Genomic DNA, 24,379 nt, shown 5'->3' on the forward strand with positions numbered 1-24,379 from the left:
TTACAACCCAGTACAACTTCACAATGTGCCCATGTGTATGAGCCCCTGTATCAAGTAAAATACAAACTGATGGTCACTTGCTTGACTGCAGTGACTTTAATATGGCTTTCAAGGTACAAAGTGCCTACTTATGGACAGTGATTTTGAAGCCTATTCTCCTAGCCTTAAAGGGGTTTTCCGGTTTTGGAAAACATCTTGCGCCTGGCTTTACTCATTATTCTGGGGTCCAGCGCTGAGTCTCCGTCACTGCTCCCAATGTCTGTTATTGTCTACATTGCTGTTGTCACATTGCCAGCACTGCATCCATAAGCTGAGCTCGGTAGCTCTGCCCAGGTATGCAGCAGGAGCCACTCAGAGCCGATTGTCTGCAGCGCTGTCAACATGATGTCAGTGCTCCGGTCTCCTTAGTGTGTGGTGTGAAGCGCCACACATCTAAGAACAGTAGGTGCGGTGTAATGACATAATCGCGCCGGCTGCTCTAACACATCAGATGCCAAGGCAGGGGGTGGAAGCATCTGCTGACGCTCCCTCCTCCATCATCCCTGCTCACGCTGATGGCCAGAGCCCCCTCCAGCCTTCAGCTCAAGCAATGGGTTTAGGCTGTTTTTAACTTTTTAAACCGGTTGTTGGCTTCCCTGATTCATCGCATGAACATAAGGTCCCCACTACATCTTAACACTTGTGGCCTGGAAAAGGGTGAACAAAAAGCCCCCAGGAAACACGCGCACACTTAGGGGTAGCGTAGCAGGGTGTTTAGGGGTGTGGAAAGTGTTGCTGGACAGTTTTCTTCCATACACCTGAATTGGCGTAATCATCAGGATTGAGATGCTCTGCAGAAATATTTTGGGGTAGTGTTGCGGGAAATTGTGGGAGTGGAGGAGACAGAAGAGCACAAAAGTTTGCCCATCCCATGAGGAGTGTAGCCCAAGGAAAAACAATGCCCAGTGGAGAGAGCCCAACCAACTGTAGGAGGTGTGAAGAGGAAAGTCCTTCCCACTGGGAGGTAATGGACGATCATAGGAGGCATGGCTTAGCGGATCAGCAAAGATGGCGATTGAAGAGAAATTTTTTGATAGTGAATGATGTCACAAAACTTATCATATGGCTTGATTGCCCTATGATAATAAATAGAAGTAACACAGTTATAAAAATAAAATATAATTTTTATTTATAATGATTAAAAAAATAAATTAAAAACAGGATAAGGTGTAAATAAATTGAAGACTTATTGGAGCCAATTACAGAACACCAGTATCAATATTTGTAATGACCGAATTAGCAAAAAGCATGTATAAAAGAGGAAAAATACATAATCATAACAATATTCTAACTTATAAGGTGCATATGTGTCTTAGGATCCATCTCCATCAATAATAGTACCCTTTAAAGTTTATTATATTGTAAAAATACTAATGCAATATTCTCTCTATCAAAAAATCTCTCTATCAGAACTCAGCTAAGTGGTCTAAGGCAATATATAAGTGTTACAGTTCTTGCTAATGATATCAGCATATAGCGGTGGAAATTTACCTTGTAACAATAATACTGTGGCGTGGCTCCTGCTTCCAACCCCGACGCGCATGTTTCGCTATCTGCTTCTTCGGGAGGCGTGTCTACCATTAGGGACATGTGTGTTTATATACTACGGCGGACCAATTATAGCCCGTTCTCTAATTGCGACGACTGGATCAGATTAATGCGGCGCATGCGTGGCTGATCTCGCATATCCAGAAGGGAGTCTTGAAACTCGCGGTCACATGACGGATGACGCACTCGTTCAGCCACATCGGGCGGAAGCGAGGCGTGAGCCTCATTACAGGCCGCTACATCCAAGATTCAATATCGTTACCGCCAGCACATGCGCACATCCGTACCAGAAGAAACCGCTTCTGCGAGGTGCGCACCGACAGACGATGGAAGAGAAAAGTCTGCCGATAGGGAATGACAGGAGAGCCCAGGTGGAGTGGCAGGAGGCGGAAATTGGCAAAGTGACAAGTTACGCTGTGGATGTGTAAGAGGGTGACCAGGATCTGGTCATGCACCTTGTCTGTATATATACACATAACACTATATCCTGTCTTAAATGTAAACATGTGTTATTATCAATTGCCTGATGTGTCAGTTATAGGGTCAGTATAGGTTAGTGCAGATGGGGCATTAGAATAGTAGAAGAGTAAGGCTAAGTGGGGGCACTATAGCTTAAAGCAGATATAGTTGCAGGTTAGGAAAGAGTTAAGGGGTTTGTGAGCGGCTCAGTGTGGGAGGAGCAGATTCAGTGAAGCACAGAGGTTTCCTGGTTGCAGGCAGTTCTAGAAGAAGAGAGAGAGATGTAAGGTGATAACAGTTGGTGGTCCAGGGGGCACCGTTGGCACAGTCTGTCCAGCAGAAAAGAACCCGTATTCAGATACTCTGAAACAGACATTTCTGTACGTTCAGGACCTACGGTCCACAGGATTCACAGTGAGGTGTGTGTCCAAAAGCCTTCATTGAAGGGGAAGTCGGACGGGAAATAGTCAGTACGGGATTCTTAAAACTGCGAGGGTCTCATAGACCAGGAACGTCCGCTATGGAAGGGATAGCTCAGGACAAACGGACAGTGAACATCAATACGTGCGGTGTATCAGACGGTAACCCTGGAATAGTATGTGATCAATGCTGTATGCTGTGTGAAGATGATTACAAGTGTTCTAGTAAAGTTCTTTTTTATAAAACGGAATGGAAGTCCCTAAATGTGTGTGCGGCGGTTCCTGAGGTGAAAGAACTGAAGACAACAGAGAGCTGCAATCAAAACGTGAGTGTTCTGCACCACACACACAACACAGGAGATTTGGGACATTTATCTTTGTCATGGGACCAGGATATGGGAACACATCAGCCCCTCGCCATAGCTACTACCCTGAGTCTCTTACAGATGTGTCAGAAGTATGGCCCCCGGAAGGGAGGGTTCAAAAGAAAATAACCACCACTAAGCTGGAGCTGGTGCCATTACCTTGCTGCAATATGAGGAGAGAGCAGAGTGTGATTGGTACCTGTGTGATAGCATCTAAGAAGATGGAGATGACGGTTGCAGGAGCAGAGTAAATGGGGCTATCAGCCCTGGTTGCGGAGAAGTAAGCGAAGTCGGAGGCCGGGGAACTTCTACAAATCATATTCCCCAGGTGCGAGTGACGCGCCCCCTGGGCCGTGTGGTGCACGCGTGTGGGTTACCCGGAGCCGGGTCTCTGGGGGTTGTAGTCTCCGTGGCGGCCACCCGGTCCCGTGGCTCAGGTTGGTCAAACCAGTGGCAGTCTTTTATAGGGTTTTTATGATTTAATATCCGACTACGCCACCCGTGGATTGTGGCTATTATGAACCGCCGCTGCAAGGCAGTCCACTGAGCCTGATGGTGTGTGCAGCTGAGATAGCATAACTCCCCACGGGAAGAGTGTAGCCCCAGGGCAGTGTAGTAGGATGCTGGGGGTGATGGTGCAGACGCAGCATAAATCACACAGAGTCAGTGATGCAGTCCAGGGTCTTTTACTCACAGTTGTTATCCCAGTCACTTCTGCCGGCAATGACTGCCCGAGCCGTGCTGCGTCCACCAGGTGAGGAGCTCAGGCAGCCTCTAGGCAATTCAGGAGTATGGCACAGGACCCCCTTTTATCCTTTCTCTGGCCTCTCGTGCCCCACGAGTGACCACACTTCTGTCCAGCTGCCTCGGGGCTTCTTTTGGTGAAACCTGTCGCCGGTTTCCCTGACCCTATGTGGTGCCTTCCTAGTGGGTGTAGCATGGAGTCGCACCAATAGATGATCACGACCTCCGGTCTTTGGCTGAGGGATCATTTACCTCCACCAACTTGGGAATCCGGTACCCTTATTCTGCCTGACCCTTCACCCGATATCTCGTGGGTTCTTAGGGTCCCTTCTGCCTTCCTGTTTCTGGAGCCTTTCTACTCCTCTTTCTCTCCACCTTTCTTCCTTCCTTCTCCTCTTCTCCCTTCTGGCTCCGGCCTTCACCCTAGGCCTGCCTCGTGGAGCTGAGCTCAGGCTGAGCCGCAGCTCCCTGTCAGCTCTCTCTCTCCTTCTGCTCTGACTGACTGACTGGACGAACGGCCTCCACTCCACTCCTAAGATGGCCCCCCACCTTTTATCTGCTTTACTGTGTTTGAGCTCAGGTGACCTGCAACCAATGAGCTCCTTCCTATGCTCCAGAAACCGTCCCCTTTGCTCCTACATCACTGGGTTCTCTCCCCCCTCCCCACTTCAGCCAGGGACATAATCAGTTGTGCCTGCATATATATATAAATGGGAGCACCGTCGAGCTGTCCCCCGGAAATGAGGAGTGTGTGTATGTATGTGTGGCGCTAACTGAGCCCTGGTCCACACTCCATCCTTACCTGGGAGTGTAATATCACACCTCTGGTTGAGGTGCAATACCCCTGTAGCAACCGAACCCTCGGGGCGCTACACGAGTAAGGCAGAAAAGGGCCGAATGACCATCGAAAGGGGCCGTGGTCAGCTAAATCAGCTGGTGGTCCTTCTAGAAGAGTTTCATGTCCTGTATTGGAACTGGGAAGAAGCTTGGAGGAGAGTACCAGTTCACAGGCAGATGTGACATCAGCTAACCGGAAGATGGCCAATCAATCAATGAAGGAGCCCCTGCAAGAGAAGACTGGTGAGTCAAGAGCAGTCGCTGATATGGAGGGAAGAGGCAGCAGATGCTGAGAGAGCGAAGGCGACCATCCCATGTGACCCAGAATGGTGCCTGTTACATGCTAGGCATTGGTAGATCAGCAATGAACCTGAGCTGTTTACCCACTTAGCGCCAAGTGGGCCTGCAAAAGGCAAAGGGGCCTAACTTTTATTTTTGTTTTATTTTTGTTGGGCCTGTTGCGCCCTTTCCTGCTGGATCAAGGGCAACAGCGCGACTGGAGGGTTTTGCACTCTCAACAATGGACTGTTGGTGATGTGCTGTACTGTGTGCTACCTCATTTCGGGGTCCGTAACCAAGAGAGACCAGATCCTTCGGCATCTATGGACTTAGTACATTCCTTTTCTGGGGTCCTTAACCGAGAAGGATCGGATGCTTTGCCACAGTAGCGTAGCTACTGGAGGGGCAGAGGGGCAGTGTCCCCGGGCCCCGCGCTGTGGAGGCCCACCTGGAGCTACACCAGTGTAATTGTATCGGATAGCTGCACTCTGTGGCAGAGCAGGCAGGGCTGTGGAGTCGGTAAGCCAAACCTCCGACTCCTCAATTTTCATGACACCGACTCCAACTCCGACTCCCTCATACATGGCTCATGTTTAAGTGATAAATTTACTGTAGCACAGATTCATCTCAGCTAAAAGTCTAGACCCTTAGATCAGGAATAGGACAGACATTTATAGGACATTTCAGAATTTTCCCAAATTCCTATGAAAAAATATTCCCCACAAACTGCATTGAGTTACTGTACCCAATTTATTATATATTTTAAGAGTTGGTCCATTTTATACTGACTCCGACTCCACGACTCCGACTCCACAGCCCTGATAGCAGGGAGACTCAATGCTGCTGGACCGGATCGTGGGCACGTACCAGTCTCCATTCAGTCACTGATCTGGTGTTCCACCTGTCCTCCACAAGCCCCGTCCCCCAAAAGTGAAGCGCGTAGTACAAGCCACTCTATCACGGCGGGATTGTTCTGGACTCGGGCTGGTCACAGTGGTCAGTGCACCATCAGCGGATGAGGCAGCGCGACTGTTAGCAAAGTCTAAGAGTGTTATTGGCGCTAAGTTTCTAAGGTGTTCAAAGGAAATGGCCTCGGCAAGCGGCAGAGGAACGGCGTCCAGAGCTCCATGCAGGTGTGTAGTGGGAATGCTGGTGGAGCACAGCGCGAACATGTTGTTTTCTCACCTCGGTGTAAGGGTGATGTGACCTGACCTGTACACTTTGCAATGTTCCCATGTAATGTGAAGCTGTCACATGTGGCTGGAGACTTCCTGTGGGGCGAATCTGTGGCCATTGGCAGCCTCAGCTTGTCGTGCATTGCACCATTGGGTTCTTCTTGTGTTTCTTATTCTCAATTCAGCATTGCTTAACACTGTACTGTCACACCTTGCATTATACTATAGAGTCCTATGGGGGGAGCATTATATTATATAGAGTCTGTATATGGGGAGTGCATTATACTATATGGAAGCCTATGGGTGTGCATTATACTACAGAAGCCTATGGGGTGCAGTATACTATATAAAGTCTACCTATGGGGCGTGCATTATATTGTATGAAGGCCTAAGGGGAGTTCATTATACTATAGAGAGGCCTATGAGAAGTGCATTATACTATATAAAGGCCTATGGGGAGTGTATTATACTATATAGAGTCTGTCTATGGGGAGTGCATTATACTCTATAGAGGCCTATGGGGAATGCATTACATTATATTGAGGACTATCTGGTGCATTATACTATATGAAGGCTATTTAGGAGATTACAGTGGGATTATAGTGACATCCATCATACAATGTCAGAGATAATGTGGGGTCTTTGTACAGTGTGGGGGCCATCATACAGTTTTGGAGCCATCGGTCTGGGGGATACTAAGGGGTCAGAATACTGTGTTGGGGGTACTATACAGTGAAGGGGAATTATACTGTGTATAAGAGCATCATACTGTCTGTAGGGGAGCTGTACATGGGGGGAGACTCAGGACATTATTAAATGTTAAAAGGGGACTTATTGTTATAGGGGAACTCAGGTTATTATGACTGTCAAAGGGGCACACAGAGGGCACTATTACTTTCTAGGAGGCAAAATGTGGGAACTGTTTTCTAGGGCACTTACACACGGTATTACTTTATTCTAGAGGTTTGTTTTACCATCTAGAGGGCACACGCAGGTGCAGTAATGGGGACACATACAGCAACAGAGGCTCAGTATTGGGGTATCAGCAGGATGAGAAGTTTGTGCAGGTTGGAAATAGATGGGGACGATGCCTGAAATGTAAGGAGTCAAATGTGTCTGTTGTAATCTCTGCAGTCAAGTCCTGGCTGGAGAAGTCGTCATGTCGGTCTGGGCCAGATGGAAAAGTGAACGATTTAATCAGAAAGAACGTCAGTTGTAAGTTACTATACATAACTGTACTGTAATCTCGTATATGTTCTGCAGGACTGGCATCTATCAATATATTTAGGGTGCGCCACCATAGTTGTAATCAGGGTTACCTGGTTAGGGGCCCACCCAGAAGTTTTGCTCCCCCTGAACCAAAACCCTAGCTACGCCTCTGCTTTGCCAGCTTGAAGAAGTGCCAGATGTCACTAGTCCAAAAAGTTGTTGTAATGTTTATATTGCCATTCTGCTTTTATGTCTTGCAGACAAGGCCGGAATGGCCATCTGGCTGTTCTGGCATTTGCAAGAGGGGCCACCCCCTGCTGTGGGTCAATCACTCTGCTGAAGCGCTTTTGATGTGGCGACAAGAGCAGCTCAGGAGCAGGCCTCTCTGGTTTCAGCAGAGGGACAGGAGTCAGCAGTATGGAGGAGGGACAAGGGTGGACTGGCTTCCAGCTCCTGCTCATGACTGGCATGGCCAATTTACATACCTCACTAGCAGGCCTCACCAGATCCAAATCTCTGGCACAGCTGCTGTCTGTAGCCCCCAGCCAATGAAATCAAGCAGGGGAGCTACAGAAACCAATGAGAGTAGGTGGGCGAGGCCAGTGCTGTGAGTAGAACAAGTCTATGGAAGATGCCAGCACTGAGCTCCAACACATAGCAGCTCCAACACATAGCAGCTCCAGCATTCCCTCCTCTGCTGTAGTGTCACCACTCACCAGCAGTCTAGACACGTGAGAGAGAGTGAGGGAGGATCAGTGCTGGAGGATGCAGGGCTGGAGGACCTGTGCTGGAGGAGGCAGGCCTGGAGGATCAGTGCTGGAGGATGCAGGACTGAGAGCAGGACAGGAGGGCACAGGCCTGTGTGCACAACCACTACCCTTACCTAGCACCTGACCTGAAATCCCCGACTCCTAGGAAGTAATGTCACATGAAGAAATCCAGTTGCCTGCAGAAAAGTGCGAGTATATAAGTATACAGTGGGTACGGAAAGTATTCAGACCCCTTTCAATTTTTCACTCTTTGTTTCATTGCAGCCATTTGGTAAATTCTAAAAAGTTCATTTTTTCTCATTAAAGTACACCCTGCACCCCATCTTGACTAAAAAAACAGAAATGTAGAAATGTTTGCAAATTTATTAAAAAAGAAAAACTGAAATATCACATGGCTATAAGTATTCAGACCCTTTGCTCAGACACTCATATTTAAGTCACATGCTGTCCATTTCCTTGTGATCCTCCTTGAGATGGTTCTACTCCTTCATTAGAGACCAGCTGTGTTTAATTAAACTGTTAGGACTTGATTTGGAAAGGCACACACCTGTCTATATAAGACCTCACAGCTCACAGTGCATGTCAGACCATATGAGAATCATGAGCTCAAAGGAACTGCCCAAGGAGCTCAGAGACAGAATTGTGGCAAGGCACAGATCTGGCCAAGGTTACAAAAGAATTTCTGCATTACTCAAGGTTCCTAAGAGCACAGTGGCCTTCATAATCCTAAGGCTATGTTCCCACATAGCAGATTTAATGCAGAGCGTTTTTGCCTCTCTCTGGCAAAAAAAAACGCATGCAGATTTACATGGATTTTTTCTGCCAGAGAGAAGCGTTTTTACATGCGTTTTTTCAAGCACTTTTCCAAGCAATTTTGAGCATCACTTGGAAAAGTGCTTGACAAGTTGGTCACACAATATAAATTCATGCAATTGGGACCGGGGCCGCCGGAGAGGTGAGTATACAGTTTTTTTTTATTTTTAACTTTTTTATTTCTTTTTTACCGCGTGGTAGCCGGGATGAAGAGGAGTTGTAGTCTCCTCTTCATCCTGGGTACCACACGCACCGCGATTACGCTGCAAATTTGCAGCCACTGAATTTAATTGAAACGCAGCAAATCCACATATACCTGCGGGTTTGCTGCGTTTCAATGTTACTCAATGGCAGCGAATTTGCAGCGTAATCGCGGTAGAAATGGTCATGATGCGTTTTGCAGCGCAATGCGAATTTGGCACGCTAATTAGCGCATCATGTGCGCAGCACATCCGAAATTCACATTGCTTTGCATGGCAGACGCTTTTACAAGCGTTTTCGCGGCATTTTCGCGGCCGTAAAAACGCTACAAAAACGCTACGTGGGCACATGGCCTTAAATGGAAGAAGTTTGGGACCACCAGAAGTCTTCCTAGACCTGGCCGTCCAGCCAAACTGAGCAATCGTGGGAGATGAGCCTTGATGAGAGAGGTAAAGAAGAACCCCAAGATCACTGTGGCTGAGCTCCAGAGATGCAGTAGGGAGATGGGAGAAAGTTCCACAAAGTCAACTATCACTGCAGCCCTCCACCAGTCGGGCCTTTATGGCAGAGTGGCCCGACGGAAGCCTCTCCTCAGTGCAAGAAATATGAAAGCCTGCATAGAGTTTGCTCAAAAACACATGAAGGACTACCAGACTATGAGAAATAAGATTCTCTGGTCTGATGAGACGAAGATAGAACTTTTTGGTGATAATTCTAACTGGTATGTGTGGAGAAAACCAGGCACTGCTCATCACCTGCCCAATACAATCCCAACAGTGAAACATGGTGGTGGCAGCATCATACTATGGGGGTGTTTTTCAGCAGCAGGGACAGGACGACTAGTTGCAATTGAAGGAAACATGAATGCGGCCAAGTACAAAGATATCCTTGATGAAAACCTCTTCCAGAGTGCTCTGGACCTCAGACTTGGCCAAAGGTTCACCTTCCAGCAAGACAATGACCCTAAGCACACAGCTAAAATAACAAAGGAGTGGCTTCAGAACAACTCTGTGACCATTCTTGACTGGCCCAGCCAGAGCCCTGACCTAAACCCAATTGAGCATTTCAGGAGAGACCTGAAAATGGCTGTCTACCAACGATCACCATTCAACCTGATGGAACTGGAGAGGATCTGCAAGGAAGAATAGCATGAGATCCCCAAATCCAGGTATGAAAAACTTGTTGCATCATTCCCAAGAAGACTCATGGCTGTACTAGCTCAAAAAGGTGCTCCTACTCAATACTGAGCAAAGGGTCTGAATACTTATGACTATGTGATATTTCAGTTTTTCTATTTTTAATACATTTGTAAAAATTTCTACATTTCTGTTTTTTTTCAGTCAAGATGGGGTGCAAATTGCACTTTAATGAGAAAAAAATGAACTTTTTAGAATTTATCAAATGGCTGCAATGAAACAAAGAATGAAAAATTTAAAGGGGTCTGAATACTTTCCTGCCCACTGTGTATATGCTCATTGTGTAAAGTGTGTATCTGTGCAAGTCATGTCTGTAGTTTGTGAATATATATACAGTACAGACCAAAAGTTTGGAAACACCTTCTCATTTAAAGATTTTTCTGTATTTTCATGACTTTGAAAATTGTACATTCACACTGAAGGCATCAAAACTATGAATTAACACATGTGGAATTATATACTTAACAAAAAAGTGTGAAACAACTGAAAATATGTCTTATATTCTAGGTTCTTCAAAGTAGCCACTTTTTGCTTTGATGACTGCTTTGCACACTCTTGGCATTCTCTTGATGAGCTTCAAGAGGTAGTCACCGGAAATGGTTTTCACTTCACAGGTGTGCCCTGTCAGGTTTAATAAGTGGGATTTCTTGCCTTATAAATGGGGTTGGGACCATCAGTTTTGTTGTGCAGAAGTCAGGTGGATACACAGCTCATAGTCCTACTGAATATGGTCCAAATTGAATAAAATAAAAAAGCGGTCTATAGGGTGCTAAAAGAATGAACACTAGAGGTGAAAAAATTTTTAGGGCTAAAAAATAAATTTAATGAGCCCTTTCCACAACGCGTTTCGATAGTAAACTATCTTCCTCAGGTGGTACAAGCACAAGCATAAAATATATATAGACAAAGATTCACAGTGATTGGTTGATACTAATTAGTTAAACTGGGTCCAAACAAAGGAAACCCTTCATGTGCTGGTGCGAAGTGTCCACATTGGTTTCACATAAGGCACCTTCACATGAATACAAAGTATCAAAAACACATTGGATAAGGTATAGACTATGGCAATACATGTTGATAAACAGTTATACAAAAATACATCTGTAGTGCCTACATCAATTTCATAGAAATCACCTACACATAAATACAAAAAAATCGAAACATATTAAGTGAAATAAAGAATGAAGTAAAACATGTTAAAAAACAGTTATTCAAAACTGCATCATAAAAAAAAGAGAAAAAAAAACACATTTAAAACATAGCAATAATAATTCCATTAGAATGGAGAAGGAAATGACCTTAAGAGCTGGTTACATTTTCAAGGGCCAAATTCAGACCCTCAGGGGCCAACGTGCCCAACTTGAAGATCCAAAAACTTTCTTTATTAATCAAACTCACTAATCGGTCGGGGACAGTATCAGGTATGTGGTCTATAATAGTAAGCCTCATATCTCCTGGAACTTTTTGATGAACAATGCTAAAATGTTTGGATACACTGTGTAATTGATAACCTATCCGAATGTTATGTCTATGTTTATTTAGATGTGCGTGCATAGTTTGTATCGTTCGACCCACGTACTGGAGGTTGCAAGTGCACTCAAGTAAATACATCACGTGTCGACTGACAATTCACATTATATTTTTATCTTTCACCATAAGATCCAAAAACTGTAAGGCGGTTTCAGAAAAGGTCGCTGTAAATGATAAACCTCATGGATTGGCGTTGAGTTCCTCAACGAATTTCAATGCACTCTCGCTAGTTCCCCTCCACAGGAAAAATAAGTCGTCTATGAAGCGGCGATAAAACACCACATGGTTGGCCGCCAGGGGTGACTGCGCGATGAAAACGGACTCAAAAACCCCCATAAACAAATTTGCATAACTGGGGGCGAACCTCGTCCCCATCGCGCAGCCCTTTATCTGACGGTAAACCACCCCTTCAAATGTGAATACATTATTATTTAATATAAACATAATAGATGTTTTAAGGAAATTCCTTTGCTCAACTGGAATATTAGTGTCCATCGACAATAATTGATCGATTGCTTGCAACCCCAAGTCGTGGGATATATTGCTATAAAGAGCACTAACGTCAAGGGTCAAGATGAGGCAATCATTCATAGGAGGGAGGTTTCTCAAAAGTTTAATTAGTTGGGAGGAGTCTCTCAGGTAGGAATCAAGCTTAAGAACATATTTTTGAAGAAAAAGGTCGACATAATGGGAAAGGTTGCTGGTGATGGAACCAATTCCCGAAATGATTGGGCGGCCCGGGGGATTGATGGGGTTTTTGTGTGTCTTGGGGAGGAAATAGAAAAAAGAAACCCTGAATGTAGTTATATCCAAAAATGTTTTCTCTTTTTTGTTTAGAAGACCCTTTGCATGTGCGGTCCTAATATGCTCCTTATATTTTAAAAATATATAAACCGACGGGTCCTGAGATAGCATTTCGTAGTAGTCATGATCATCCAGAATTCTCTTCCCCCCCCCAATATACCAGCCTCTATTCATGAGTACTACGCCACCCCCTTTGTCTGTATTTGTCGGCAGGAGCAGCTTCTAGTTAATCATTCTCAAATCCCCCCACTATAAAATTCCCCTTTGGCTGCTCAACTCAGGACCTGCGGTTGGGGGCTGCACTCTCCTAACTTTCAGGACCTGTGGTGATGCACATCTGATCCTGAGTCACGTGATCTGTGGGCGGACACGTGGCCTGCAATTTTGGAACCTGGAAGTGGTGAGCACGAGCGGCGGTCTGCAGCACACGGCACGTGGTATGCCAAGCTACCTGTACCTTGCGGTGAGACGTGCCTGCTCCTTCCATCCTCACACTAACAGCGGAGTTGTGCAGGGGTGCACAACTCCAATAGGTGAGTGGCCTTTTGGCTGTTTCCGTCACATCTACCTATCAGGTCCTTCACATAGCGCGCTTTTTCTCCCTTTCTCTTCCAGTCCTACTGAATAGACTGTTAGAATGTGTATTATGGCAAGAAAAAAGCAGCTAAGTAAAGAAAAACGAGTGGCCATCATTACTTTAAGAAATAAAGTTCAGTCAGGCCGAAAAATTGGGCAAACTTTGAAAGTGTCCCCAAGTGCAAAAACCATCAAGCGCTACAAAGAAACTGGCTCACATGAGGACCGCCCCAGGAAAGGAAGACCAAGAGTCACCTCTGCTTCTGAGGATAAGTTTATCCGAGTCACCAGCCTCAGAAATCACAGGTTAACAGCAGCTCAGATTAGAGACCAGGTCAATGCCACACAGAGTTCTAGCAGCAGACACATCTCTACAACAACTGTTAAGAGGAGACTTTGTGCAGCAGGCCTTCATGGTAAAATAGCTGCTAGGAAACTACTGCTAAGGACAGGCAACAAGCAAAAGAGACTTGTTTGGGCTAAAGAACACAAGGAATGGACATTAGACCAGTGGAAATCTGTGCTTTGGTCTTATGAGTCCAAATTTGAGATCTTTGGTTCCAACCACCGTGTCTTTGTGTGACGCAGAAAAGGTGAACGGATGGACTCTACATGCCTGGTTCCCTCTGTGAAGCATGGAGGAGGAGGTGTGATGGTGTGGGGGTGCTTTGCTGGTGACACTGTTGGGGATTTATTCAAGATTGAAGGCATACTGAACCAGCATGGCTACCACAGCATCTTGCAGTGGCATGCTATTCCATCCGGTTTGCGTTTAGTTGGACCATCATTTATTTTTCAACAGGACATTGACCCCAAACACACCTCCAGGCTGTGTAAGGGCTATTTGACCAAGAAGGAGAGTGATGGGGTGCTACGCCAGATGACCTGGCCTCCACAGTCACCAGACCTGAACCCAATCGAGATGGTTTGGGGTGAGCTGGACCGCAAAGTGAAGACAAAAGGGTCAACAAGTGCTAAGCATCTCTGGGAACTCCTTCAAGATTGTTGTAAGACCATTTCCGGTGACTACCTCTTGAAGCTCATCAAGAGAATGCCAAGAGTGTGCAAAGGAGTCATCAAAGCAAAAGGTGGCTACTTTGAAGAACCTAGAATATAAGACATATTTCAGTTGCTTCACATTTTTTTGTTAAGTATATAATTCCACATGTGTTAATTCATAGTTTTGGTGCCTTCAGTGTGAATGTACAATTTTCATAGTCATGAAAATACAGAAAAATCTTTAAATGAGAAGGTGTGTCCAAACTTTTGGTCTGTACTGTATATATACTGTATGTATTGTATGTCTATATATACAGTATGTACCTTATGTGTATATGTACTGTATATATGTATGTACTGTAATGCTGCCGAATTAGAACCCCCAGAATGCCCACCACCCTTTATTTCTATAACTTGCATTTTACTTCTCTGTGTTTCAGATTTGTGGACACAAGTGGATGTTTAAAGGGAGCCTGTCACCAGTTTTTGAGCCTCTCAACAAATGCAACTGTAGCACCCTGAGGACTCGGCTGCTACAGGGGTATTACACCTCAAGCCAGAGGTGTGGTATTCCACTCCCGGGTAAGGATGGAGTGTGGGACTGAGCTCAGATAGCTGCATACACTACATACATCCCATTTCCGGGGGACAGACCGACGGTACTCCCACCAGTATATGTGCAGGTACGACAGTGTCTGTCCCTGGCTGGAGTGGGAGGGGGGTGGAACATCCCAGTAGTGTAGGGGCAGATAGGGGGAGCAGTCTGGGTAAGGCTAGGAGCTCATTGGGTGCTGGTCACCTGAGCTCACACATAGAGGGAGTATATAAGGTGGGCACCATCTTAGATCAGGGTCAGTCTTCTGTAGAGGGTCAGTCAGTCCTGAGAGAGGTCCAGGAGCGCCTGCAGAGAGAAGAGAGAGAGGAGAAGAGAAGGACCCAGAGGGGGAGAAGAAGGAACCCCAAGAACCCAGTATACAACCAGAAGGGTGAAGGGTTGGCACGCAAGGGAACCGGATCCCAAATTAGTGGAGGAGAGGAACTACCCTCAACTAAGAACCGGAGGCTGCGACATTACATGTGGAGCAGCCCCTCACCAAGTCCACTAAGAAGGCACACCGAGCATAGGGTCAGGGAAGCCAAAGAAGGTTCACCCAACAGGAGACCCGAGGGAGCCGGACATAAGTGGACCCCTGGTGGGAACGGCCAGTAGAGAGGACAGTCAGAAAGGGAGCTCAGGACCACGCTCCAGAATTGCTTGGGGGTTGGCCGAGTCCAGGACCTGGTGGACGCAGCACGGCTCGGGCGGTCACTCAAGGCCAGAGTGACCAACAGAACAGCAGTAAGTAAAAACCCTGAACTGCACAGCCCGACTCTGAGTCTTCTTACCATCCACACTGCACCACCACTACCACCATCCTCTACACCTGACCCCCTGAGGCTATACCCCTCCCTTTGGGGGTTATACTACCACAGCTGCACATATACCACCAGCCTCAGCGGACCCTGCTGCAGCGGCGGCCTTTTGACCGCAAATCAACGGGTGGCGTAGTCGACACTAAGAACAACTAATAACATCTGTAAAGACTGCCACACACTGAGTTTGACACCCTGGGCACGGACCGGGTCGCCGCCACTCGGAGACTACAACCCCCATCAGATCCGGCTCCGGGTAATCCCCAAACAGCACTGGCCCAGGGGGCGCGTCACAACCACTATACCTTCCAACCTTTGAAGAAGAGAAAGAGGGACAGATCGTGCGGCGCGCGTAATTTTAGCCATGCCCTTGGCCACACCCCAATCCACGCCCATTTACATTTCTTTCTCTCCTGGCAGCAGGAGTTGTCAGAGGGACGCTGGTAATGAGGGGCATATCAGCAGACGGCCCTCATCCCCATTCCTGGTATGCATGGCCCCCTCATCCTAAATCTTGGTATACATGGCCCCTTCATCCCCAATCCTGGTATGCATGGTCCCTTCATCCTCAATCCTGGTATGCATGGCCTCCTCATCCCCAATCCTGGTATGCATGGCCACCTCAGACCTAATCCTGGTATGCATGGCCCCCCTTCACTGCACACATGAACAAAATAAACACTTATACTCACCTTCCTTCCTCCCCTCTGCTCCAGCGCTGCGTCCTATCTGCCAGCAGCTGATCTCAGGATCTGAGCAGCACATGACATCACTGCCATGCACCCTCAGATGGTAAGGTGACCTTCGGGGATATTCACTCCTCTCCATGCTGGGACTATGGGCGTGGAGAGGAGTGAATAGTCATTCTCCTTAGTAGCGTGCACTGTCAGCAGGGCTGCTGCTCCTACTGCTGCTCAGAGATCCTCTGTGCCCGCTAGTAAAGAGAATGACTCTTCACTCCTCTCCACGCCCATGGGAGTGGAGAAGAGTGAATATTCATTCTCTCTAATAGCGGGCATACAGGATCACGGAGCCGCAGCAGGAAGCCGACAGCTGCGATTCACAGTGTGCTAATTGGGCGTGGAGAGGAGTGAATATGCATTTTCTTTAGCAGCGGGCACACATGGTAGCTGCAGCTGCCGGCTACTACCTGTGCCCGCTGCTCCACCGCTGCAACAATGCCCACCACCCTCCACAGCCGGGAGAACAGCTGAGCCGTGATACGGGACTGAGTCCTCAAAGAGGGACAGTCCGGCGGAAACCGGGACGGTTGGGAGCTCTGGCAACCACCGTTATCTGCTCTGTGCTGCATTACAAATACGTGTATATTGTCTCCTGACTCCCCCTGTACACCCCCCAAAAAAAACATTTGAATTGCTCCCACGCTGTATTTAAATGAGGCTGGTCCGGTTTGATGGGAGTCATTGTCGCGGCGTCTTTGACTCCTTTCTGCTCCTAAACTCCGTCCTCCGGCTCTGATTGATATGGAGCCGCAGACGCTGCAGTGATGACGCCCTTTCGAACTGGACTACACTCATTTAAATACAACGTGGGAGCAATCCAAATGTTTTTTGGGGGGTATACAGGGGAAGTCAGGAGACAATGTATACATGTAATGTAATGTAGCACTGAACAGATAACGGTGGTGTCATTTGTTGAAAGCCTAAAAAATTGGTGACAGGTTTCCTTTAAATTTCTGTATAGTTTTAAACACTTTTATTTCTTTTCAGTCTGTTTTTTTGGGGGTAGGTAGGGTGCCTCTATGCTTCTGTCTACCTTAGTCCCCGTTCACATGTCTGTTTTTCTTGTACATGTGCTATACATTATTTAACATAGTACACGGACATATTATAGCATAGGGCGGCATTCACACAATCAATGGCTTGAAAAAAAAAAAAGAATCAGATGTCCAAGTCTGGTCAGATTTCCATCAATATTAGTTTATTACTGTATGTGAAAAAAATTCAGAACCCGGTCGCCATTCATGTCGCATCTGTCTGTAAGGCCTCATTGACACATCCGTGTTTAAACACATATATGAAGCTAAGTGTTTGCAATTTTAAACACAGGCGGCACAAAGATTACACACTGATGTCATCCGCGTGCTGTACGTGTTTTTCACGGACCCATAGACTTGTATTGGCCCCTTTCATTTGTGCTTTCGGAAAAAAATGGACATGTGAACAGCAGCATAAAATACAGTATAATGAGTTTTATTCATGGATACAACATGAACGTGCAACATGTTCATCTAAATGAGGCCTTAAAAACACATACCCTAATGGCTCTTTCACACATCAGTATCTCCGGTACGTGTGGTGACAGTGGTGACAGTTGCATAAAAGGTGAAGTGCGCGGGATTTGGCCACCAAAACTGCACGTCACAGGGCACTGTGACGTGCAGGAGAGGGGGAAACATTGTAATTAACACAGTATATGGGGATTCCTTCCAGGCCCGCAAGCCATCAGAAACTTGAGTGAATAAAAACAAATTTCACAGCAACAAGACCTCTAATATGAGGCATACAGGTAGAAATGTAAATCTATACCTGTCACCTGTATGCCCATATTAGTAGGTCAGATAAGTGCCAGGGGTACAAGATTCCCTTTAACAGCTTTAGGTTTCAAAAGATGCCAAAGAAGTGAGGGGTCCGTTCTTCTGCCGTTTTACACTCTGAAAACACTCTGTACTTTGTAATACAGTTTTTTGGGAAGGCTCAGAAGTACAGTGTCCATTTTAGGACATGATCAGATATCAAAATCAAACATCAGAATTATGTCAGTTTGAGGCTAAATACCCTGTCTGACAAGTGATCCTGGCAAGTGATTCTGACAAGTGACTTTTACTGTAATAATAAGAACCAGAAACCAGTGCACTAACCACTCAGCTATTAACTCAAGTGAAGAAACCTGGGAGTTCTATTTGGTTATATGATTTTCAGTGCAAACCTGATTGAAACTCATTGGGACTTATGCACAGACTGCAAGCAAGCCAAATTCAAATGATGTTTGATTCTGATGTGTGAGTCTGGTATGTGACTTTCTTCAAACATCAGAATCACAATGACTTTTTGTCACCCTGAGTATTTTCATGGTTGATCTCATAACACAAGAAAAGCTTGCAGTGACTATCACTTGACTGGATAGCTCAATGGCAAGACATCAGCCTCTGAAACTACAGTGTCATGGTTCAAATTACATTAGGAATATCATTATTATTATTTTTTTAATTATGCCTGTTTAGCACACAACTACAGAGGTGATTTACTTTTAATATCTGACATTCTGATTGTCATCCTGATGTGTTAAGAGTTTCAGACACACTGTCTATTTGCCTGGTAAATTACATAGCCAAAGGAAATTGGGAGGCACTAATTTACTACATATCTATTTCCAAGTGACTGTACATTTGCATAATTTCTTAAAGGGGTCTAATGATAAAATTTCTTTATTGTCAATTTTTCTTTCCATCCACCCAAGAACTGGCTGCAAACTCCCAATTTACTTTTGCTATGTAATTATTATTAATTACATATCACTAAGTAAATAATCAAATAATGAACCTACAGTTTAATGGTAAGGAATCTGTGTCACATAGTTTTGGTTTGAAAGGATCGACCTGCTTAAAGGGACGAAGACGGCGATGGCCAAATGGTCTGCTGAAGCAGAGGGAGCGTTCCAGGAATTGAAACTCTCCCCGTGTAAGCAACCGGTCTTGATTGCTCCAGACTTCAATAAGGAGTTCGTGGTCCAGACGGACGCTTCAGAGGTCGAGTTAGGAGCCGTGTTATCCCAACAAGTGTACAGGGAGGAACATCCCATTCTGTATCTAAGACCAAGGCCCCACTATCAGTATTTGGTCAGTATTCGGTCAGTATTTTTTCTCAGGAATGGGAGCCAAAACCAGGTGAGGAACAATCAGAGAAAAGGTACAATAGAAACAAGTGCACCAATTCTAAATTTATCACCCACTCCTGATTTTGGCTCCCACTCCTGAGAAAAAATACTGACTGAATGCTGACTAAATACTGATAGTGGGGCAGTGGCCTAAGCAGAAAACCCTCTGCCTGTGAGAAAAACTACGCCATCGTAGAAAAAGAGTGCTTGGCCATCAAGTGGGCAGTTGACACCCTGAGGTATTACCTCTTAGGCCGTAAGTTCAGATTAGTGTCATATCATTCACCCCTAAGATGGATGAGGGAAAAGAAGGGGAAGAATGCCCAGGTGACTAGGTGGTAATTTTTATATGGAGCAGAGGCCTGGGAAACTATATAGTAATGTAGATGCCCTATCCAGACTTCCATGTTTAATGAGTGAAGGTGCTAAAACCCCAGGCTTTGGGCATAGCTGGGGGGATGTGACAAAGTCACTGGCAGAATACTAGAGGGAAGATATGTTTCACAGAGGCTATTAGGCTTCAGTGATGTGAAATGTGGAAGTCTTCTCCTGCATGGTGTGTGCAGAGAGGGTTAAACAGCCATACTTAAAAGGGCATGTTTTGTTTGTGAATGGCCAAAGTGCGAGCAGAAGGCCATTCACCATATCTCCACCCCTGGGTTTGGTCTGGGCTATAAATAGCCAGCCTTTTGACTCAGGGATTGTTCAGTGTGTGGAGACGCTAGCTCCTGAGAGAGGAGCTTGTGTTTTGTGCTAACCTGGATCATGTGCTATTGTTAACCCTGAGTGGCTGGGCCCCAGCCGATATATGGACTGTGCTGTATCTTTTATTTTGCTTTGCCGTTATGCCGAATGGGCTGTGTTTACTTTATGAACTCTAGGTTGGTTTATGACATTTTTAATAAACCAATCCGAACCTTAAAAAGACAGTGTTCCGTGTCTACCTTCGTGTACAGCCGAGCAAGCCGCTTTACCACAATATACAATGACTCTACATGGTTTTATACACTCATGCAAAACATCGTCAATTGGAAACAACTTGCAATTGGTTGATTTAGTTCACTTCCACCTGTGCTATACTCCACCTTGGTAGTAGCAGGGAATAAGAGCAAAACATACAGATCGTCTAATACAAAAAAAACCCACACAGATCATCTAATATAAAAACTATCAATAATAAGCAGTAAAACCCTTTGGCTGTAGTATAAAGTTATTATTTTTGTCGAAGTGTCAAAATAAAGGCTTAGTGGATTGTTTTTTGTTGTTTATTTTCAATCATAAAAGGAAAAAATATATTTTTTTTTTTTTCCCAAAAAATTTTTTTCACATTTTTTATTTTTTCCCAGAGGAAGAGTGTTGCCAATTTAAAGATCCAGTGAGACTCTTTATTAATCAATCTTTGCAATCTGTTAGAGATATTATCGGGTATTTGTTCCAAGATGATTAATTTCAGATTGGTGGGATCCTTATTGTGTTCTATAAGAAAATGTCTAGATAGACTGTGGCACATATTACTAGAAATGAGCGGTGTTCGAATCTAACTATTCGCCAGTCTCAAATTTGAGCTGTTTTGGGCGGTGTTCGAGACGTTCGACGAACCCGAACGATTTTAAAAAAATTTGGCTGTTCGAGGTTATGTTCGATAACTGTTCGTGCACCCAAATCGTAACTGGATTTTTTCACAGTAATGCTGATAATCAATGTTAATACGCAGTTTGAGTGTACAGCGGGGCGGGGGGAGGGGCAGGGGATGGATCTCTGCAGAAATAATGAAGATCTCCATTTTTTTTCTCTTTCCCGCATTTACAGTGGGGAGGTGCAGTCTGTCAGCCTATCAGCAGCGCACACACGCAGCGAAGTGCTTTTTTTCACACAAGCAAGGGCATGTGTCATTGGCTGTGTATGTCACATGTCCTTGCCCTATAAGACCCAGCCATTTTCCCCGTCGCCACCATTATCTCACTGCTGCAGCTGAGTGTTAGACGGCACTGCTGCTGCTGTTAGCGCTATATTGTGTAACTGAATTGCAAGCGAATTTTCTCTTAAATAGACAGAAAGGTTTAGGGAGTAGGGACTAGTTTGTAATTGCAGCCCTTTTGAGGGCTAGGTTACATCAGTTCCTATCACTTTTTGCCAGGCAGGTCTGTTTTAGTGCTGTGCAAGTGTTTTTCACAGCATTTGGCTAAATCTAGCTAAGCAAATCCTTTTGGGCCTCAGTGTTAGTCAGTGGACTAGCCTATCTGTGTTGCAAGCTACACCACCTGTGTATGTAATACAAATTTTTTACTGCACCTAGCCAAGTAAAACCTTTTGGGCCTGTAGCAGTGTGTGGTACTCAATCTATTAGGCCATCTATACTAAGCTCCACCAGCTTTGAAATTAATAATAATTTTTAGCTGCATCTAGCCCGGAAAATAATTTTGGGCTTAGTAGCAGTGTGTGGTACTCATTGTATTAGGCCATCTATACCAAGCTCCACCAGCTTTGAAATTAATAATAATTTTTAGCTGCATCTTGTCTGTAAAATAATTTTGAACATATTAGCAGTGTGTGGTACTCATTCTATTATGCCATCTATACTAAGCTCCACCAGCTTTGAAATTACTAATAATTTTTAGCTGCATCTTGCCTGTAAAATAATTTTGGGCATAGTAGCAGTGTGTGGTACTCATTGTATTAGGTCATCTATACCAAGCTCCACCAGCTTTGAAATTAATAATAATTTTTAGCTGCATCTTGCCTGGAAAATAATTTTGGGCATAGTAGTAGTGTGTGGTACTCATTGTATTAGGCCATCTATACCAAGCGCCACCAGCTTTGAAATTAATAATAATTTTTAGCTGCATCTTGCCTGTAAAATAATTTTGAACATATTAGCAGTGTGTGGTACTCATTATATTATGCCATCTATACTAAGCTCCACCAGCTTTGAAATTACTAATAATTTTTAGCTGCATCTTGCCTGGAAAATAATTTTGGGCATAGTAACAGTGTGTGGTACTCATTGTATTAGGCCATCTATACCAAGCTCCACCAGCTTTGAAATTACTAATAATTTTTAGCTGCATCTTGCCTGGAAAATAATTTTGGGCATAGTAGTAGTGTGTGGTACTCATTGTATTAGGCCATCTATACCAAGCTCCACCAGCTTTGAAATTAATAATAATTTTTAGCTGCATCTTGCCTGTAAAATAATTTTGGGCATATTAGCAGTGTGTGGTACTCATTCTATTAGGCCATCTATACTAAGCTCCACCAGCTTTCAAATTACTAATAATTTTTAGCTGCATCTTGCCTGGAAAATAATTTTGGGCATAGTAGCAGTGTGTGGTACTCATTGTATTAGGCCATCTATACCAAGCTCCACCAGCTTTGAAATTAATAATAATTTTTAGCTGCATCTTGCCTGTAAAATAATTTTGTTATATTAGCAGTGTGTGGTACTCATTCTATTAGGCAATCTATACTAAGCTCCACCAGCTTTCAAATTACTAATAATTTTTAGCTGCATCTTGCCTGTAAAATAATTTTGGGCATAGTAGCAGTGTGTGGTACTCATTGTATTAGGCCATCTATACCAAGCTCCACCAGCTTTGAAATTAATAATAATTTTTAGCTGCATCTAGCCCGGAAAATAATTTTGGGCTTAGTAGCAGTGTGTGGTACTCATTGTATTAGGCCATCTATACCAAGCTACACCAGCTTTGAAATTGATAATAATTTTTAGCTGCATCTTGCCTGTAAAATAATTTTGGGCATATTAGCAGTGTGTGGTACTCATTCTATTAGGCCATCTATACTATGCTCCACCAGCTTTCAAATTACTAATAATTTTTAGCTGCATCTTGCCTGGAAAATAATTTTGGGCATAGTAGTAGTGTGTGGTACTCATTGTATTAGGCCATCTATACCAAGCTCCACCAGCTTTGAAATTAATAATAATTTTTAGCTGCATCTAGCCCAGAAAATATTTTTTCTTCCCAATAGTGGTAGCAATAGAAATATGGGGCACACGCCTGGCTAACAAAAATATACGCTTCATAACAAAAAACACCAGCCTAGCGCACTGCATTAATAAGATGGCATCATCATCTCTCCCAGTGCTAGGCCTACTACGCCGGCTAGCATTCCTGTGCCTAAAACACAATGTATGGGTCCGCGCTAGCCACTATGCTGAGGGGTCTAAAGCTGCTGCTAACGCTTTATCACAATTCAGTTGGCAGATTTTCACAGAGCTCCTCCCCAACGCCCACCCATCGGGCAACAGTTGCCCACCCTCCCTATGGGATCTAGTTGCGAATAGTTGATGCCATTAATCAGAGCGCCAGTTGCCCCGTCGACGTGACAAGCATACGGTAAGGCATGGGAAGAGTGGACATGACTAGTAGCAGGCAAACGGGTTGACCAATGTGAACAAGCCAGATTACAAGTCACCATAGAATTTCTCCACCAGCTAATGATGAGGGGCATATCAGGGGCGTCAGCGCAGCGATGTCTGACCGGAGTAGCATTTCACTTCCAACTACTGAATTGGGGAGATGTGACAAAGAGATTCATCATCAGACAATCCATAAAAGGGTGGAAAAGGGGTCAGCCAAGTCAGGAGTGTAGACGTCCCGTCCCGTGTCACTAAAACTGATTTCTCACATCATATCCCTAACACCATTAACATGACACTCACAATTTGAAGCAACGCTACTGTCTACTGCATTTGCGATCGCCTTCTTCGGGGCGCTATGCATAAGCAAATTAGTCCCTCAATCCAAAATTACCACCAGTGGAGGCTTATTACACCAGGACGTAGTCATAGCCAATAATGCAATACGTCTACGCATACGCCAATCGAAAACGGTTCCAGCGGGCAGGGGCACTTGGGTACTTCTACAACCCACAAACGGTACACTGAGTCGGGTAACAATAGTAAAAACATATATAACCATCAGATCACAAAGTAATTTCTTCCTATCACACATTGATGGAACGCCATTATCAAGATACCAGTTCCAAGCTATATTTAATAAATGCATAACATCGGCAGGGAACCACCCCAAAGATTACGGGACACACTCATTCCGCATAGGCGCGGCCACGGAAGCAGCAATAGCA

The 24,379-nt window shown here is 45.0% G+C and overlaps 1 long non-coding RNA gene across 1 annotated transcript; it reads left to right on the plus strand.

Moving 5' to 3' along the window:
- Nucleotides 1-2,162: 2,162 nt before the first annotated feature.
- LOC141264236 (uncharacterized) lies at nucleotides 2,163-14,472 on the plus strand. The gene is made up of 3 exons (XR_012319847.1): nucleotides 2,163-2,791; nucleotides 7,000-7,080; nucleotides 14,404-14,472. It is a non-coding gene; the product is annotated as an uncharacterized lncRNA (long non-coding RNA).
- Nucleotides 14,473-24,379: the final 9,907 nt, after the last annotated feature.

Source organism: Phyllobates terribilis, unplaced genomic scaffold (assembly GCF_046119375.1).
Source record: "Phyllobates terribilis strain yellow unplaced genomic scaffold, ASM4611937v1 Scaffold_4__5_contigs__length_816908805, whole genome shotgun sequence".
In the NCBI taxonomy this organism is placed as follows: Eukaryota; Metazoa; Chordata; class Amphibia; order Anura; family Dendrobatidae; genus Phyllobates; species Phyllobates terribilis.